Genomic DNA, 17,187 nt, shown 5'->3' on the forward strand with positions numbered 1-17,187 from the left:
TGTCACTGTGCATCGGTCAACTATACAACGCACTTTGCACAAGGAGAAGCTGTATGGGAGAGTGATGCGAAAGAAGCCGTTTCTGCAAGCACGCCACAAACAGAGTCGGCTGAGGTATGCAAAAGCACATTTGGAGAAGCCAATTTCTTTTTGGAAGAAGGTCCTGTGGACTGATGAAACCAAGATTGAGTTGTTTGGTCATACAAAAGGTGTTATGCATGGCGGCAAAAAAACACAGCATTCCAAGAAAAACACTTGCTACCCACAGTAAAATTTGGTGGAGGTTCCATCATGCTTTGGGGCTGTGTGGCCAATGCCGGCACCGGGAATCTTGTTAAAGTTGAGGGACGCATGGATTCCACTCAGTATCAGCAGATTCTTGACAATAACGTTCAAGAATCAGTGATAAAGTTGAAGTTACGCAGGGGATGGATCTTTCAGCAAGACAATGATCCAAAACACCGCTCCAAATCTACTCAGGCATTCATGCAGAGGAGCAATTACAATGTTCTGGAATGGCCATCCCAGTCCCCAGACCTGAATATCATTGAACATCTGCGGGATCATTTGAAGAGGGCTGTCCATGCTCGGCGACCATCAAACTTAACTGAACTGGAATTGTTTTGTAAAGAGGAATGGTCAAAAATACCTTCATCCAGGATCCAGGAAATCATTAAAAGCTACAGGAAGCGACTAGAGGCTGTTATTTTTGCAAAAGGAGGATCTACTAAATATTAATGTCACTTTTCTGGTGAGGTGCCCATACTTATGCACCTGTCAAATTTTGTTTGAATGCAGATTGCACATTTTCTGTTAGTACAATAAACCTCATTTCAAGGCAGAAACATTACTGTGTCCAACAGTTATTACATGTATCAAACTGAAATAGCTGTTGCAAAAGCACCAATTTTTATAAAACAATAAGCTTAAGATTAATAGGGGTGCCCAAACTTTTTCATATAACTGTATATATACATAAATATATATACATATATATATATACAGTACATATATGTACAAATATATAAATATATGTACCCTAAAGTAAAACTATTAGGAAAGACTAATTTTTATTATTTTACCATTAGAATATAATGTACATTATACATATATATATACATACAGTATATACAGTATATATATATGTATATATATATAAATATATAAATATTTTATATATTTAGCCAGAACGGCTTAGTGTATATATACATACGACGGGTGAAATGAGTTTTGAACATGTCACCAATTTTATAAGTAAATAATAGATTTTGCAACAATAAGGTTGCGAAGGTCTTGAGACAGCTCACTGGTTTTACTCAAGTCCATAATTTAAGTTATCTAAGGTTTGATTTCTATACCTGATATTCTTTCACAGTGTCATTTTTTAATATTACGCATAGCTTAATTTATGGACATCTATGGTGAAAGGTTAAAGCATTTTTGTGCCTATTCTCTGATGTGAGAATAGATTTCCAGTAGTCTCATCACTTCACCAAAAAGTTTCCGACTGTTAAAAAAAAACATATCACACCCTACTTGTCTTTGACGTGGCCTTACTCTATATGAATGGTTTGTTTTTTTCTGAGTGATTTTGTATTAATTATTGGGAGAATAGCTTCTGGGGGACAATAGTCAATAATCAATAATTTGGCAACTAATTTTATATAAATGGCCCCCAATGTGTCTGTGCCATGCTTCTATAAATTATAAACTGGAACACTTCTAAAAATAAATATATATGTATAAAAAAGTCAAGTAGTTTTGAAATGTCACTTTAGAGATTACGTCCACTGGTTCACTACAGATTTTCTTTTTTATGATACACTTTTTAGAAGAAAGTTAAAAGGCTAAAACCTTTTTCTCTTTGACTTAAATAATTGTCCCCTCAACCAAATAATTTGTGGAGTCTATAGTGTTGGCCTAACTACTGAACGGCTTCTAGAATATACTTTTATTGGGCAATAATAATGATATCTCACTGCGTATAAAGCATTAGCAGAACTACTGATCTCAAATGTTATATGTGTCAAAAAAATGACTATTTTATTAAACCGTTAATATCTTTAGTTCAAGTACTTTGTGAAAATGTAAAATGTCCTGTAAGGGTTTGCAGCTATTTAAAGCTTTGCGGTTTCTGAAAATAATTAACTGTTGTGAAAATTCCAGATATATGAAGTGATCCAATTATATTTTCTTAGATTTTTTTTAAATTTATATCTTTAGTGGATTTAAATCTTGGATTCTGAACAATCGCCGATGACTTCTCACTGGTCTATATTACAAACCCCTCTAGACTCTACATTATCATATGCCTTTTGTTTTGAGGCTCTATAGTCCCCAAGTCATATTTCTAGGAGTTCCAAATAAATTACAGTTTAAGGGGTTGATAAGTGAAAGCAAGTTAACTTGCTAATATGTGGGTGTTCCCCCTCCTGAGACCTGCAGGAAACTTTTATCCCCCAACAAAGAACTTTTACCCCCTTAAAAAATGGAACTGAACACTGGATCCCTGACTGTGCTTCCATTCATTCTCTATGGGGCTGCCGAAAAAAGCTGCTCCAAAAGGTGTCTGCCTTTTCCGACAGCCCCATAGAGAATGAATGGAGCCGCAGTCAGAGATCTAACATTCAGCTCCATTTTTTAATGGGAATAAAAGTTCTCGGTTCTGTTGTTCGGTGCGCGTTCCAGTGGTCAGACACCCACCGATCAACAAGTTATCACCTATTCTGTGGATATGTGATAATTTGTTTTCTCCGGACCACTCCTTTAAGGATGTTCTACAGTAATATCCATCCCTCGTAGACTTTGTTAATGTTAGCAAATATATTAACTGCTTTACTGTAGTGTCAAAATAAGCCTTCAATCAAAAGGATGAGCAGGAACGAGATTGTGACATTTTTAAGCAGTGACATTCTCGTGCTGGTTGTCACCTTAGAAAGGATGATTTAATGCTTGTTTGCATGTACAAATTTTCAACACTCACACATTTATGGATACAGCCACAGTGAACCAAGCTCCCTCTATAGAGTAGGCACATGGGCTGCTTATATGGCCCATATGTCCTTTGAATCAAGGCATTAGCAACGCGCTACTGTACTCTACCAATCACTTTGCCTCTTATTAAACTCTCCCCTCTCCAATCTATCCTGAATGCAGAAGCTAGGCTCATATTTCTGTCCAGCTGCTACACCGATTCCTCTACCTTATGCCAGTCATTGCACTGGTTGCCCATCCACTATAAAATACATCAGAGATACATCATAAAATGATTACAATGACCCACAAAGCTCTCTGCAGTTCCGTCCTACATCTCCTCCTTCAATTCAACCTGTGCTCTCTGTTCTGCAAATGATCTAAGATTAACATCTTCCCTAATCCAAGTCTCCCACTTCTGTCTATAAGGATATTCTCGTGCTGCGCCAGTTTTCTGGAATGCAGTCCCATAGACAATTCATAGCTTACACTGTTTTAAGCAAGTCCTAAAAACACATGTTTTTGGACAGGCCTTTCACCTCACTGCACTAATCTAACTAGTCCCTGTTCTCCTTTCCTACATTTTCTTTAGAATCCAGTCCTTTCTATCATATGTTCTCACTCCCTCCATACACTCACATATTGATAGACTGATGACCGGTGTGTGCAGCTTTACTTGAATTCCCCTATTTATTCAAATAACTATTGGACCATATACTACAATCACATTTTTACCTTTTGTATCAATACTTTTTATAGATTGTAAGATCTTGCGAGCAGGGCCCTTACTCTTCTTGTTTAAATTGTAGCATTGTGTGTCACTCTCTAATGTCTGATATCGTTTGTACATGTACCCTGTGAATTGCAATTTGCTGCGAAATGAGTTGGTGCTATAGAAATAGAATTATTTAGTTGACATTCAGGTTCTGGTACCCGACCCATACTTTAGTCCAAAGTTCAGTTCAGGTACCAGGAGCTGTACCTGAACTTGAACCAGAACCCAAACCCCATTGAAAATGTTGGATCTGGAAAAAAACTCTCCCTCTCTCTCCCCCGGAACTCAGAACTTTGCAACGGACTTCCGGGAAAAGTCTGTGTTCGGTGTTTAGTGCCAGACACTAACTGTCCAGTACGAACCCCGAACTTTTAAGTTCGGGTTCGCTCATCTCTAGAGGTTGGTCTCTTTAAGGAGAATCAATACTTTATGTGTTGCAGAATTCAGCTTTCAGCAGAATTTAGCTTTCAGCAGAACTCTTCAATGTTCCCCTATTTAAGTCCTGAGGCCAAGTACAAAATCTGCCTCACAAGTTCAAAGTCCTGGGAGTGACTTCACCCCTTTCAGTTAAGCCTTAAGTTACCCCCCATAACTTAGTTGTTTTTATTACATGTAGCTTTCATTGCCCCTGATAGATTAAAGAGTTAATTCTCAACCGAAGTTCCGAGTACCTAAAAGAAGATTTTAACTAATATGAGTACACATAAAATCTACCATTAAAGTCAACAGACATTCATGGAAGCCATTATCATCACAGCTCAATTTCCTGTACGTCCTAATGAAGAAAGCTCATGTTCTTCAAGTAATTTATGGGATGATCTCTATTCTTCTCCTACAGTGTTCAACAAAAAAAACAGTATCTTGACACCAGAAAATGAGTATGTACTTATTGCATGTTTACAGCCTCTTTCCTGTCCTGGATATAAAGCTCTTATGAAATTTCCTATCCAGTTCTCCTCTTCATTATAAATTAATGCACAACTTTCTAGAGTTACTATTTTTTGCTATTTTTTTTCCTCTTGGTAGCGAACATATCTGAAAAATAAAATGAGAGGGAAGCAGATATTCCAGAGTCCCATTGAATTATTGCAGTCCATTTAGCATTCCAACAAAGTTCTCGAGCCTTGCCAATGGCTTTACGCGCTGAATATTGACACTAGTCCCTATTTGTAGATGTGATATGTACAATAAAAATATTATATCTCCGCTGGAGCTGTTTGATTCCTACCGCAAAGCTGCTTCACCTGGCGTGCCCACACACTAAATGTATATTTCAGTAGCAGACTGCCCTCCTTGCCTGTGCTCATTCTGGGTTTTATGACATTGCATTCCCTCAGTAACACAATTAAAGAAGAATCTACAACCCTCATCGTCGTTATATTTGCATCAGTCACCTTCAACCTGCCGCCTCCCTGCCATCGCTGGCTCATTTTCTAACTGCATTCAGAATCAAAGGCCAACATGCCGTCTCAAATTAAAACAGGAATATGTAATGAACGGCACCGAGAAATAATGGTGCAAAAGCAAGCAGCAGCTATTTGTAGACTGTCCTACTGAACACCAGCAAAAGAGAAACGATGAATTCTCTGCCAAACAGAATAGTACATTATGGTTAGGCAGCCGTGTGTCCTGGTTTTCCCAGGATATTTACACTTTTTTTTCGTTAACTCAGAATTCGGCTCTTCTGTCAATTTACTTTGATGGATGGACATTAATCATTTCTTTCTGTTCAATTCCAATTGACATTGGCTACAGATACTTCTACTGGCTAGTCATACTCTCACGAAAATCTCTCAAACAAATAAAAACTTCTAGATAGTGATGAGATAAGCCATAAAAATATCCACTAGCCATTGGAGCAGGGGTCCCCAAACTATGGCTCATGGGCCACATGGGGCTCGTGGGCCCATGATGAGTGGCTCGCGAACCCATGATGAGTTGCTCGCGGACCCATAATGTGTGGCTCGCGGACCCATGATGTGTGGTTTGCGGGCCCATGATGTCTGGCTTGCGGGCCCATGGTGAGTGGCATGCGGGCCCATGATGTGTGGCTCGCGGGCCCATGATGTGTGGCTTGCGGCTGTCTGCCAGCTTGGTGCATTAGAAAAAAGGTCTAGCAAACAAACTATGAAGAGAAGGTCCCAAGATGGTGAATTTTCTGAGTTGACCCACACAGACGAGCAGATCTGGATGCACATATACTGGTCTTGGGGTTGGAGAGATAAATTAAGTTTGGTAATCAGGAGAAGCTAGATGTGACAATGTGGTGGTAGTGCTTAATGTGAACTTAAAGGGTATATCTGGGACTATAAAAAAAGGCATGTAGTTGCTAACAGAAGCAACTACCTACCTGTTGTACTCGGCGCCGGTCACTGACCACTCCTGCTGGAGATTCAGCTGCTCCCTGTCAACAGAGCAGCAGTTTGTCTTCTTGTTGACGGGCGGGACTACTGGTGTCATGCTGATTGACAGCCCTTTGTCTGCTGCCTAATTGGGGGAAGTCTGCTGTCAACAAGAAGATAAACTGCTGCTTTGTAGACAGGGAGCAGCTGAACCTTCGGCAGGAGCGATCAATGACCGGTGCTTGGTGCGACAGACAGGTAGTTACCTCTGTTGGCAACTACATTACTTTTTTTTTAAAGTCTCGGATATCCCCTTTAATGTGAGAATATTGAATGGAGATATTGTGGTAACCGCTGGATCTTAGTATACTGCCTTGTGTGTTTTCTGTCAAAAAGCTTGGGCTGTCATTATACCGGTAACAAGGGTTGTCACTAATGTGGGGGGTGGGAGCTGAGTGTGGCTCGTGACCCTCTATCAGAGCTGAATGTGGCTCTCAAGGTCAGAAAGGTTGGAGACCTCTACATTTGAGAGCGGCTATCGGTTGGAAACGCACTGAATTTGCCCTAAATTTAAAAATTTAATTTGGAGTCTGCTGAATCCGAATTCTATGTGATTTACAGTGTGCAAAGTAAAAGATCCAAGATCCTTTCCCAATATGTAGTTGGTGTATTAATAATAATATTAGCAAATACCTGAAATTAGAAATGTAATGAAGTTCTTCAGATTCGTTATGTTCCTTACCCCATGTACAGGGCATTGCAGTAGCTTAGGTACCCATGAATATGACTAGTAATAATGTCCTGCACATTGGGTAAGTGACATAGCTTATCAGAAGAGCTATACTACATTTCTAATTGGAGGTGTTTGCTAATATTATTATTATTATGGCACCTGGATCCAGCAGCTTAATACTGGATCAGTGAGGAACCTATGGTTACTTGATAACTTGAAAGGTTGGGGATAACCCTTCAAGATGTTTGCCCAGCATTTTATAAAAATGTACGAAAATAAGTTAATGTGGAAAACTCACCCAAAAAAAACCCTTATACTCACCTGGTAAATTCTCTACCTCTCCCATGGCGCTGTTTCTGAAACCCCTATGATCTTTTACTTGTTCTGTACTGATGATGTGCCAAATATGTGCATGTGTTCACTGTCGAAAATCACTATCCTTAGTGGTGCAATGCAAAATGTCAGTGATTTTGCATGTTATAGGTAGCAAGACAAGTAAACAAGAAAAGCAGAACCACAGGAGTTACCGAGGATTTACCAGATGAGCATAAGTTCTCTTATAATTTTTCACTTTCTCTGCATTTGGTTCATTTTTTGGCAAAATTTTGCAATTGATTTGTAGATCCAGAAGTCAATGAGCAGCTCATGTTTAGTCCTAAAACTTAAGTTTTGAGTTCTGATTTTTGTTGAAGAGTTGCTCTTTTAGTGCTTTAATACCAATTATAGCAACAATGATAGAACTAATATAGTATATGTTTGCGACTATAATATCTATGAAAGACGGAAACTGATTTACATGTCTCCTTTTAGTTTCCTCTAAACAATGGACTGTCTTATATCATCACATAATAGCCTTGTTCTTATCACCTAATTTCTTCAAAAACATTGGTTTGATCTCCAGTCCAGAGCGATTTGGCAGTATCTAGCAACACCTTTCCCAGTATTTGCAAATCTCCTGTTAGTTCCTATGCCAGACAGGTGAAGCATCTGTCCCCCATTAATATCTTGACTAGCCCATTGAATGATTTTAGAGAGCATGGCAGATGGGTCATGCTATCACAGTCCAGTAGATTGGATGCAGTTTGATATTATGTCCAATTAGATCTAATCTTCAAGTAACATTGTAGCAAGCTTGCTGTTTAATTCTTCCAAATAGCACAAAACTACAGAATGACAGGTTTATGGAAACTCATCTGTGGTAAATGGAGAAGAATTCTGACCCCTTTTTGGACTCTCTTTTGGACCTCACCAATAAGTTTGTTCTTTACTCCACATTTTATACAATTATTCAGGTATTATTCAGGTGACCACTGTCTAGATATTTATAATATAGGTTGCCTGTGCCAAAACTACAATTTCGTAAATTCTGACCAAAATATATAAAAAAAAGACACAAGACATTGGCAAACCTCAGTTGGGTAAAGACAAGGGGGCAATTGGAATTGGTACAATGTTACAATGTTACAATGTTCGCTTTCCACACATTTTGGACTCATATAGCATGAAGATTTTCCAGCAGAATATAGAAATATCATGTTGTTGGCCATCCTGCGACAATGGGCTATGTGTACTCAAGATTAAAGGTAAAAAATGACACATCTGTATCTTAAAGGATTTTTTTGGGAGGGGGAATAAATTATTCATTACCTATCCTTAGGATAAACTATTAAGATGTGATCAATAAGGGTGCTTCTTCTGAGACCAACACCATTCAGCAATTAGAAGTGATTGCATTCGAACATTAAGTTTTGCCACCAATTCGTTGTTGACTCTGGCACAGAAGCTCATCTAAGACATAGAAAAAACATAGACCTCTGTTGTTCCTTCATTATGTTCATTGATAGGGGGGGGGCTTTAGATCTCACACAACTTACACTGTTAACCTATTTCATGGATAAACCATCATTTTTTAGCCAATAAATACTTTGATTATTGGGTTAATTCCATATTTTTAGATAGTGGTAGAGTTGGTGTGAATAAATTCACAGGACCCATTCGAAGAGCTCCATCAATAATCCGTACCCAGTGGATGGGAATCTTAAGAGCCTCCTCTAACCTGACGGCATCCGCGGCTCTTCATTTGATTAGATGGCTTTGTACGACATCATCGTTGCGATATGATGCACATATGGCATTGTGCCAGGTGGCTAATCAAAAGAAGAGCCACGCATGCCTCCAGATAAGAGGTGGTCCTCAGGACTGCCGTCTAGTGCCCCCCACAGTACTGACAAAGCCAATGAGCCAACTGATTAGAACCAGTGGATTTCTGAATATTTTTAATATTAGACATAAAGAAGTAACAAATAGAGTAGTCTTCCTTTGTTCAATTTTTAATTATATTTCAAACTTTTTGAAAACTTTGCAGGAGGTGAAGTAAGTTGTATTTTCCAGCAGAATCTATAAAAGAAACCACTGTAGCACATCTCTCAACACGACAGACTATTACCATTCTATGTATAGATTTACAGGAATATGGAGGAATATAATGTTGAGGAGTATCCCTTCTTCGACGTCCTCCTCAATCGTTGGCTGTTTGCCAAACCACAGTCTGGATGGAAGTGGTGCTAAGTTCCATCAATAAACCTTCACACAATTAATTTATCTTTAGCTGTGGCCCAGATATAGAAACAAAGACATGTTATGGTAAATAACATTGAATGTCCAACTGGTTTGTCCTTTGACTTTTCTAAGGGAGTACTAATTTACCAATACAGAATAATATATCATTAATTCATTATATGTTGGCAACTAGTTTTGGATTCTAAGGTTCAGTATGGTTATCATTTTTTTAATTATTATTTATTTTTATATTTTTTGGCGAATACTAATTCAGGTTAATCATTTTACTTGGACTTTGCCTACAGAAGTACGCTCGGATCACTCATTTCAGAAGCCTATCACAGGAAATGTGATGTGCATACATAAAAATGGCTTCCTCGGCAAATACAGTCTTTTCTAATTTATACTTTAAGCTCTACACAGATGAAGTCACCTCTGATCTAGTTATCAGTAACTGCTTAGGAACAATAGATGAACAAATTATTTTCAGCAGTAATAGCAGACAGGATGGGATTAAGAGGGAAATTTATAAATCTCTAAAATAATAAGTATGAAATATTTGTTTGTCTTTGGCAGAAGTAGTAATCTCTCTGAATCTTTATAAAACAGCTGAAATGATCTTAGAATTTAAAAAAAAAAAAGTTATTTAACTGCTTCCTGGCCACCCATAGACCGAAAACGTCCGGTGGTCCCGCTCCTATTATGCAATAACGTTCTAGAATATCACTTCATAAAAGCGCAGCTACACGCAATTGTGTAGCCGCAGGAATGAGGATCCGGAAGTCAGAAACAACTGGAATCGCCATAGAGAAGGCAGAAATGGTTTATTACTGTCTCTGCCTTCTCCATTGCTGTATACATAGCACTAAAGAAGAGATGTGTATGCAGCAATAGGAGGTGCTGACGGCGCTTCCTCCTCCAAACAGCGGTCATGTAATTGCTGTGTATAGTGAGGGAGTAGGAACTGCTTGATCACAGGACACCTAGAAAGCTCTGTTATGGAGCCAGAAGGCTGCATTTCCCTTGTAACTGGGGCTAATATACCAGCCCCAGTTACAGGGGATATAAAAAGAAGATAAAAATATTTCAATATTGAAATGGTCTTTTATGATCTTATGTAGGGAGGGAGGGGGGGAACACTGTGCAAAATAAAAAAAATAAAAAATAACAGGTAAAATAAAGATGCCACTGTCAATCCAAGTTGCTATTATTAGCCCCACCACCATAAAAAAAAATAAAAGTGTCCAATATATAAAAAATAATAGTTACAAGATGGGAAACAAATATTTTAATGTATTTTAGTGGTCCTGTGTGGTCATAAAAGAAAATAGTAAATATCGCCCGATATCAGCAAAACATAAAGAGAGGCTCTGACAGTGACATAATAATGAAGCCCCATGCATCATGAAAAAAGGATTCAAAAATTACTTGAATATCCGAATGTGAATTTTTTTTTTAATAATTCTTTAAGCCTCTTGTACAAAAAAAAAATCACTGGTTAAGAATGGGGGATAAAGTGGGTAGGGGTGGTAAATGACCCTTGAACCCTTGAACTGGTTAAACATATATCGTCTGTTGTAGGATTTTAATTTTTACTTTTTCATTTATTGATCTATTTATTTATTTACTTAGGTTGTTTTTTTTCCATTTAATTACCTAAGTTGTTATTTGTGTTTGTTTGTTATTTTGTTCATTATTAAATTTATGAACTTCTAATTTTCACCATAGAATTACAAAAAAAAAAACACCGAAACTTTCAGTTTATATAAACTTTTCACTTTTTTTAGGCATCGATCTTTTTTTTTTTTTACTGTATCACTATTTTTTTTTTTCATTTCATTTTTCATCACATTTTCAGGTATTTATAAGACCTCTCTGTCAATGGCTTTAGGTATTTGCATCAGAGGAGCTAATGCAGAACTTCTCAGAACAGTTTGTCTTGTGTTTTGCCTATATTCACTGTACTCGCTCTTCATTTCTTTGGGCTATGTATCTTGTTTTTCAATCATTGCTCAGAACAAGCCTTATGAATTTCAATTCATTTATTTCTTCTAGATTGATGACACTTTGTGCTAAATTCTGACACAGTCTTAGATCCAACTTGGGTTTTAAGAAAAAAAGAAGGGTTGGATGATTTTAGGCTGGTTTTCAAGAATAAAACACCCACAAGATGTTTGAAAGCTGAGCTATAAGATGCTGCCCGCTGGATGTTCTCACACAGAAGTGCTGCCGAGTCTATCCCTGTTCTCTATCCCTATTCTTACCTTTACTCACTTACAACATGTGTTACATTACATATATTGTGCTAATTCTTACTTGGATTTAAGAGCTGTAATCACAATTCTGTTGACTTCAGAGCTGAAATCTATCAGGATTCCCTGATTTATTCCTAGTTTAGCCTGTTCTTGCTTGTGAAATGTAGCTTGCATTCCTACCTGTATTGATTCTAACTTACTTTCTATGTTATACTTCAGGGTAGAATTCACAATTCTGCAGACTTCAGAGCTGAAATCTCTCAGCATCCCTTCTTGCTCATTGTAGTCTATTCTTATATGTGCATTGTGACTAGCAATTTTTTGTATAGATTTCATTATGTGCTACATCAGATTCTGACATTACAGTCTGCATTATACAGTACCTCAGAGCTGTACTCACAATTCTGCAGATTTCATAGCTGAAATCATTCATCTCATGATTGCTAATGATCTGTTTTTGTTTTTTTTTCCATTTTTTATGCGTCGAAAGAACAATAATTTCTCTAGGAACCAAAGTCTTCCCCCCTCTATACTACACTGCTCAAAAAATTAAAGGGAACACTCAAATAACACATCCTAGATCTGAATGAATGAAATATTCTCATTGAATACTTTGTTCTGTACAAAGTTGAATGTGCTGACAACAAAATCACACAAAAATCATCAATGGAAATCAAATTTATTAACCAATGGAGGCCTGGATTTGGAGTCACCCCCAAAATTAAAGTGGAAAAACACACTACAGGCTGATCCAACTTTGATGTAAAGTCCTTAAAACAAGTCAAAATGAGGCTCAGTATTGTGTGTGGCCTCCCCGTGCCTGTATGACCTCCCTACAACGTCTGGGCATGCTCCTGATGATGTTGCGGATGGTCTCCTGTGGGATCTCCTCCCAGACCTGGACTAAAGCATCCGCCAACTCCTGGACAGTCTGTGGTGCAACGTGACGTTGGTGGATGGAGCGAGACATGATGTCCCAGATGTGCTCAATCGGATTCAGGTCTGGGGAACGGGCGGGCCAGTCCATAGCTTCAATGCCTTCATCTTGCAGGAACTGCTGACACACTCCAGCCACATGAGGTCTGGCATTGTCCTGCATTAGGAGGAACCCCGGGTCTACCGCACCAGCATATGGTCTCACAAGGGGTCTGAGGATCTCATCTCGGTACCTAATGGCAGTCAGGCTACCTCTGGCAAGCACATGGAGGGCTGTGCAGCCCTCCAAAGAAATGCCACCCCACACCATTACTGACCCACTGCCAAACCAGTCATGCTGAAGGATGTTGCAGGCAGCAGATCACTCTCCATGGCATCTCCAGACTCATGTGCTCAGTGTGAACCTGCTTTCATCTGTGAAGAGCACACATATATATGTGTGTGTGTGTATATATATACAGTACATCTATAGAACAATTATAGTAGTATAGTATTTTATATATCCTTGGTGATTTCTTTCTGTCTGATATTTTGTATTTTTTTATTTTGCCTTTTTTAATCTTGTGTGTCAATAAAAGTGATTTTTATTACTTTCTATATTGTGAGTCCTGCACTCCTATCATCATAGGTATTTGTATACTATTTGTATATATTTTCCTCCTTAAAGCTACAGATCTGCAATTTTTTTAGACAGTTACTAGAGAAAAAGTAATAATAGAAGATTTTATGTTATTCTTTTTTTTTAATATAAGATTGTATCTGGAGTTGTTTCTAGCTGCCGGAAACCTGAGCGCCAGGTCTTTGTTCATTTCTCCCATCACACTCACTAAATAACTTCTTGCCTGTTGCCTAGAGATCTCCAGCAAGCAAACTATGACATATTAGGATGGATATGTTGACACTGAGGCAGCTACTCCTTGTGACATGACCTAGATACTAATGAAGGTGTGTGGCGAGGATGGCTGCTTCATTGAAACTTATGTCTATGCTGAGTTTTATTTCACATGTCAATTGTACTATATCCAAGTATGCGCCACTGAAGATCTTTTTTTAGCCGCTACATTGACACCTTATATATATGTATAAATATATATTTTTGTTCTCTGCTGAGATTCTGCAGCTCCGGAGGACTGGATTGGAACCTAGCTGCCAATTAGCTTATATATTGTATAAGCAGGCGCTGGGATCCATGACTCTTTCCCGAGCCAATGAAGACTGAGTTGTGCGTAAAATGAGTGGGAGGGTTGTACAGGCATTGAATGACATAGCGATAGGAGTCAGATATGTTGAGATGATTTATTATAAAATATTTAGGTTATTTTAAGACACTGTTAAAGGGCTTGGTATTTCAATTGGTTCAAAATGGCTGCTGTAAGAGCGATACAGTCATAAAGGGTAGGTCTAATTACTTATTACAACTCCATAAGGTATATAATAAGAGTAGACTAAACCCTCAGAGCTGTAGTTCATATAATAAAGGTAGATCAAGGTTGGATATTTTGTCAACATTTGAAGACCTTCTCCTATTTAAAATTCATCACTAATATCCTCTAAATACTTTTCACAACTTATATGGTGCTCATCTTGAGTAGAAGCCTGCATCATGCTTCAGAGCTACAATCATAATTCAGGGGTTGTCCACTACTTTGACATTGATGTCCTATCCATAGGATAGGGCATCAATGTATGATCTGCCGGGGTTCCGCACGAGGCACCCAAGCCGATCAGCTGCTATCGGTGCCGGTGGCTGGAAATCCTTACCTGCAGTGCTTGGCCGTCAAGTTGTAGTGGCCAGCGCTTGTTACTGCACATCCACCTCCCATTCAATTGAATGGGAGTCGGATGTGCAGTACCTCGCGTTGGCCACTACAGATGGATGGCCTAGCACCACAGGTAAGGACTTCCGGCTAGTGGCCACCGCCGCTGGCACCAATAACAGCCCATCGACGGGGGGAACCCAGCCAATCATGCATTGATGCCCTATCTTACGGATAGGGCATCAATGTCAAATTAGTGGACAACGACTTTAACTGTATCTGTATACTCTCAGGTTACTTAAGGCCCATACATATTAGACTAATGTCGGCTGGACATGGTTTGGCCGATGGTCTAGTACGTAGAGGATGCCGGATGACTGATGGTCTGGAGAGTCAAGTGCACATGCCTGATTTTGGACTGCCGAACGCATTGATCTCCCTGAGATAAATCGATGACCAAAGTTTCAGTTGGCGACTTTCTTATATGGAACACAAGAGCATCTGGTTGAAGGAGCGCTCCTCTGTATGGGAGTGTAGGTTGAGAAGGCTGTCAGCCAAAAGATCGGCAGTCCAAAATCCAAAAAAGTTGATGCCGACAGCTATCTAATGTGAATTGCAGCCTTAGAGTAATCTGGGAAGTTTAATCTTCTAAAAAACACTGAAAAATAAATATCTGCAATAAATATTACAATTTTTTTTTGCATCAGACTTGTTTATTTCCCAATATAACCTGTAGACATGTCAATGCAGCTGGGGTGGATGAAACAATGGCCATACACTTCCAACAGTCAATTGGCCAACAACTATCCGTCCATCCCCCATACGCATACATGTTTGCATTGCTTGGGTGTGCAGGTTGAATAGGGCGACTGACACACACTTCGAGCACCACCTTAGCTTCCCTTAAAGTGAAAAATTGGGCATATTAAAATCCAATAGTACAATCCTTCTTTTTCCTGACATATTGGATTGGGGAAAGTTTGATGACTACCATGGATGGAGATGGATGGCCGTTTGGTCTAAAATATTTTTTGCCATTTTTTCTCTTAACAAAAGTGTAACATAAGGTACTTATGAAGTGATAAAGCTTATATAGATGATATCTATAGATAATCTGTATAAAAGCGTTCAAAAGTGAACCTCACCTATAGTTACTAACCATATTTTTTTAAAGGGGTTGTCCTATGTAAAACTACAAGTCTGAAGTCACTCTATGCGACAGCAGACTTGTGAATCCTCACATCGCATGTCGTGTGCTGTGATGATTCTCCAGTGCCAGCACCGGCAATGGCGATCATGTGACCACAAGTTTGCTATATGTATACTTCCGGCCACATTCAGACTAGACTATTTCCAGCCTTTCTCAATACACTTGCATTGAGCAAGACCGCGCCCATCTAGTCGGTTTGTGGCCAGGAGTATGCATATTGCCTAGAGTCACTGCAGACTTGTACTTTTAGAACGGACAACCCCTTTGACGTTGCATTAAGATGATGAGATTTTGACAATATTTTCATAAAACTTGAACTTTTTTAGTAAATTAAAAAATGCAAAAAACAATAACATAGTCTAAGGAAAACACCTTAAAGACAGTTAAAAATAAAGAAATAAACTACAGCACATAAAGATCATGACTCTCGCGGCCCGAGGTTCATTAGCATTTTTGTACTTTTCTCAGTCGCCCGTAATTGATTCTTTGTGCTTCCTGCCCTACTTATTGACACAGGTTGTATATCTAGCTCATTGTGACTTTAGCTGGTCTATGTAGGTTTGCATTAGTATCCAGAAGCCTCTTAATTCCTAAATCAAGAGTGACTGTCCTACAATTCCAGTGTTGTAAGAGAAGCTGGACAAGAAAGCCTTGGAGAGCTTCAAGCCTGAATGGTCACCATGATGCTGCAAACACAAATTGTTTATCCCAGTTACAGCATGGATTTAATAATTACTTTAAAAGGCAACATCAGCATTTTCACAGACAAAAGAGAGTTTATCCCAACATGGACTGAAAATGTTGTGCATTTGACAAAATGGAATTTGATTTATTTTATTAATATACTTATGTTAAACCAATACCAACTTATACATGCAGATATATCTTTCCTCACCTTTAATTTTATTGCTGTCCAATTTTTCATGACACAAATTCAAAAGGTTATGATGATAATACTCTCAATTGGCTGCAATTCTCATCACAGCCACTGAGGAGACACATAATATATACATCTCCTGACAGAGTATCGTAAAATATATCTTTTTCAAAGCTGGCTATCTCACAGTACTCGTGTCTATGTCTTGTAGATGATTGGCACTGGTTGACATTGTGGCATCTTTCACTATTATTAAATACCTAAATTTTACATTCTTTGGAGAATAATCACCAATTTTATAGAAAAAAATCATAAATGAGCAGAAGCAAAGTCACTTATTAATTATCTTGTTCATGCCTTGTAGGTGATGACACTAGTTGACATTGAGGCATCTCTCTTACCATTACTTATTGTAAAGATGGCTGGAAAAGCATTTCAAACACTTTTTACCTTTTGTGTCACCAGTTTTTATTTCCTTATAGATTGTAAGCTCTTTTAAGTAGGGTCTTAACTGCTCTTGTTTAAATTTTACAATTATATAATATCTGATATTGTTTTTACATGTACCCTCTCAATTTTTAAGTGCTATGGAATATATTGGTGCTATATAAGCAAAATTATTATTACCTCTCACGGCTATGTATCTGTTTTTTACCCTCTACTCCACTAATTGAGTAGAAACAAAGTCACTAGCTAATTATCATGTTGATGCCTTGTGAAGATTGGCACTACTTGGCCTTTTGCCATCTATCACTACTATATATGTCTTT

At 38.4% G+C, this 17,187-nt stretch overlaps 1 protein-coding gene across 11 annotated transcripts in view; it reads right to left on the reverse strand.

The window, feature by feature from the left end:
- Positions 1-17,187, reverse strand: part of CELF4 (CUGBP Elav-like family member 4) — a 1,491,885-nt gene that overhangs the window by 1,160,819 nt on the left and 313,879 nt on the right. The window lies entirely within an intron of this gene.

Source organism: Phyllobates terribilis, unplaced genomic scaffold (assembly GCF_046119375.1).
Source record: "Phyllobates terribilis strain yellow unplaced genomic scaffold, ASM4611937v1 Scaffold_1__5_contigs__length_1240528914, whole genome shotgun sequence".
Classification (NCBI taxonomy): Eukaryota; Metazoa; Chordata; class Amphibia; order Anura; family Dendrobatidae; genus Phyllobates; species Phyllobates terribilis.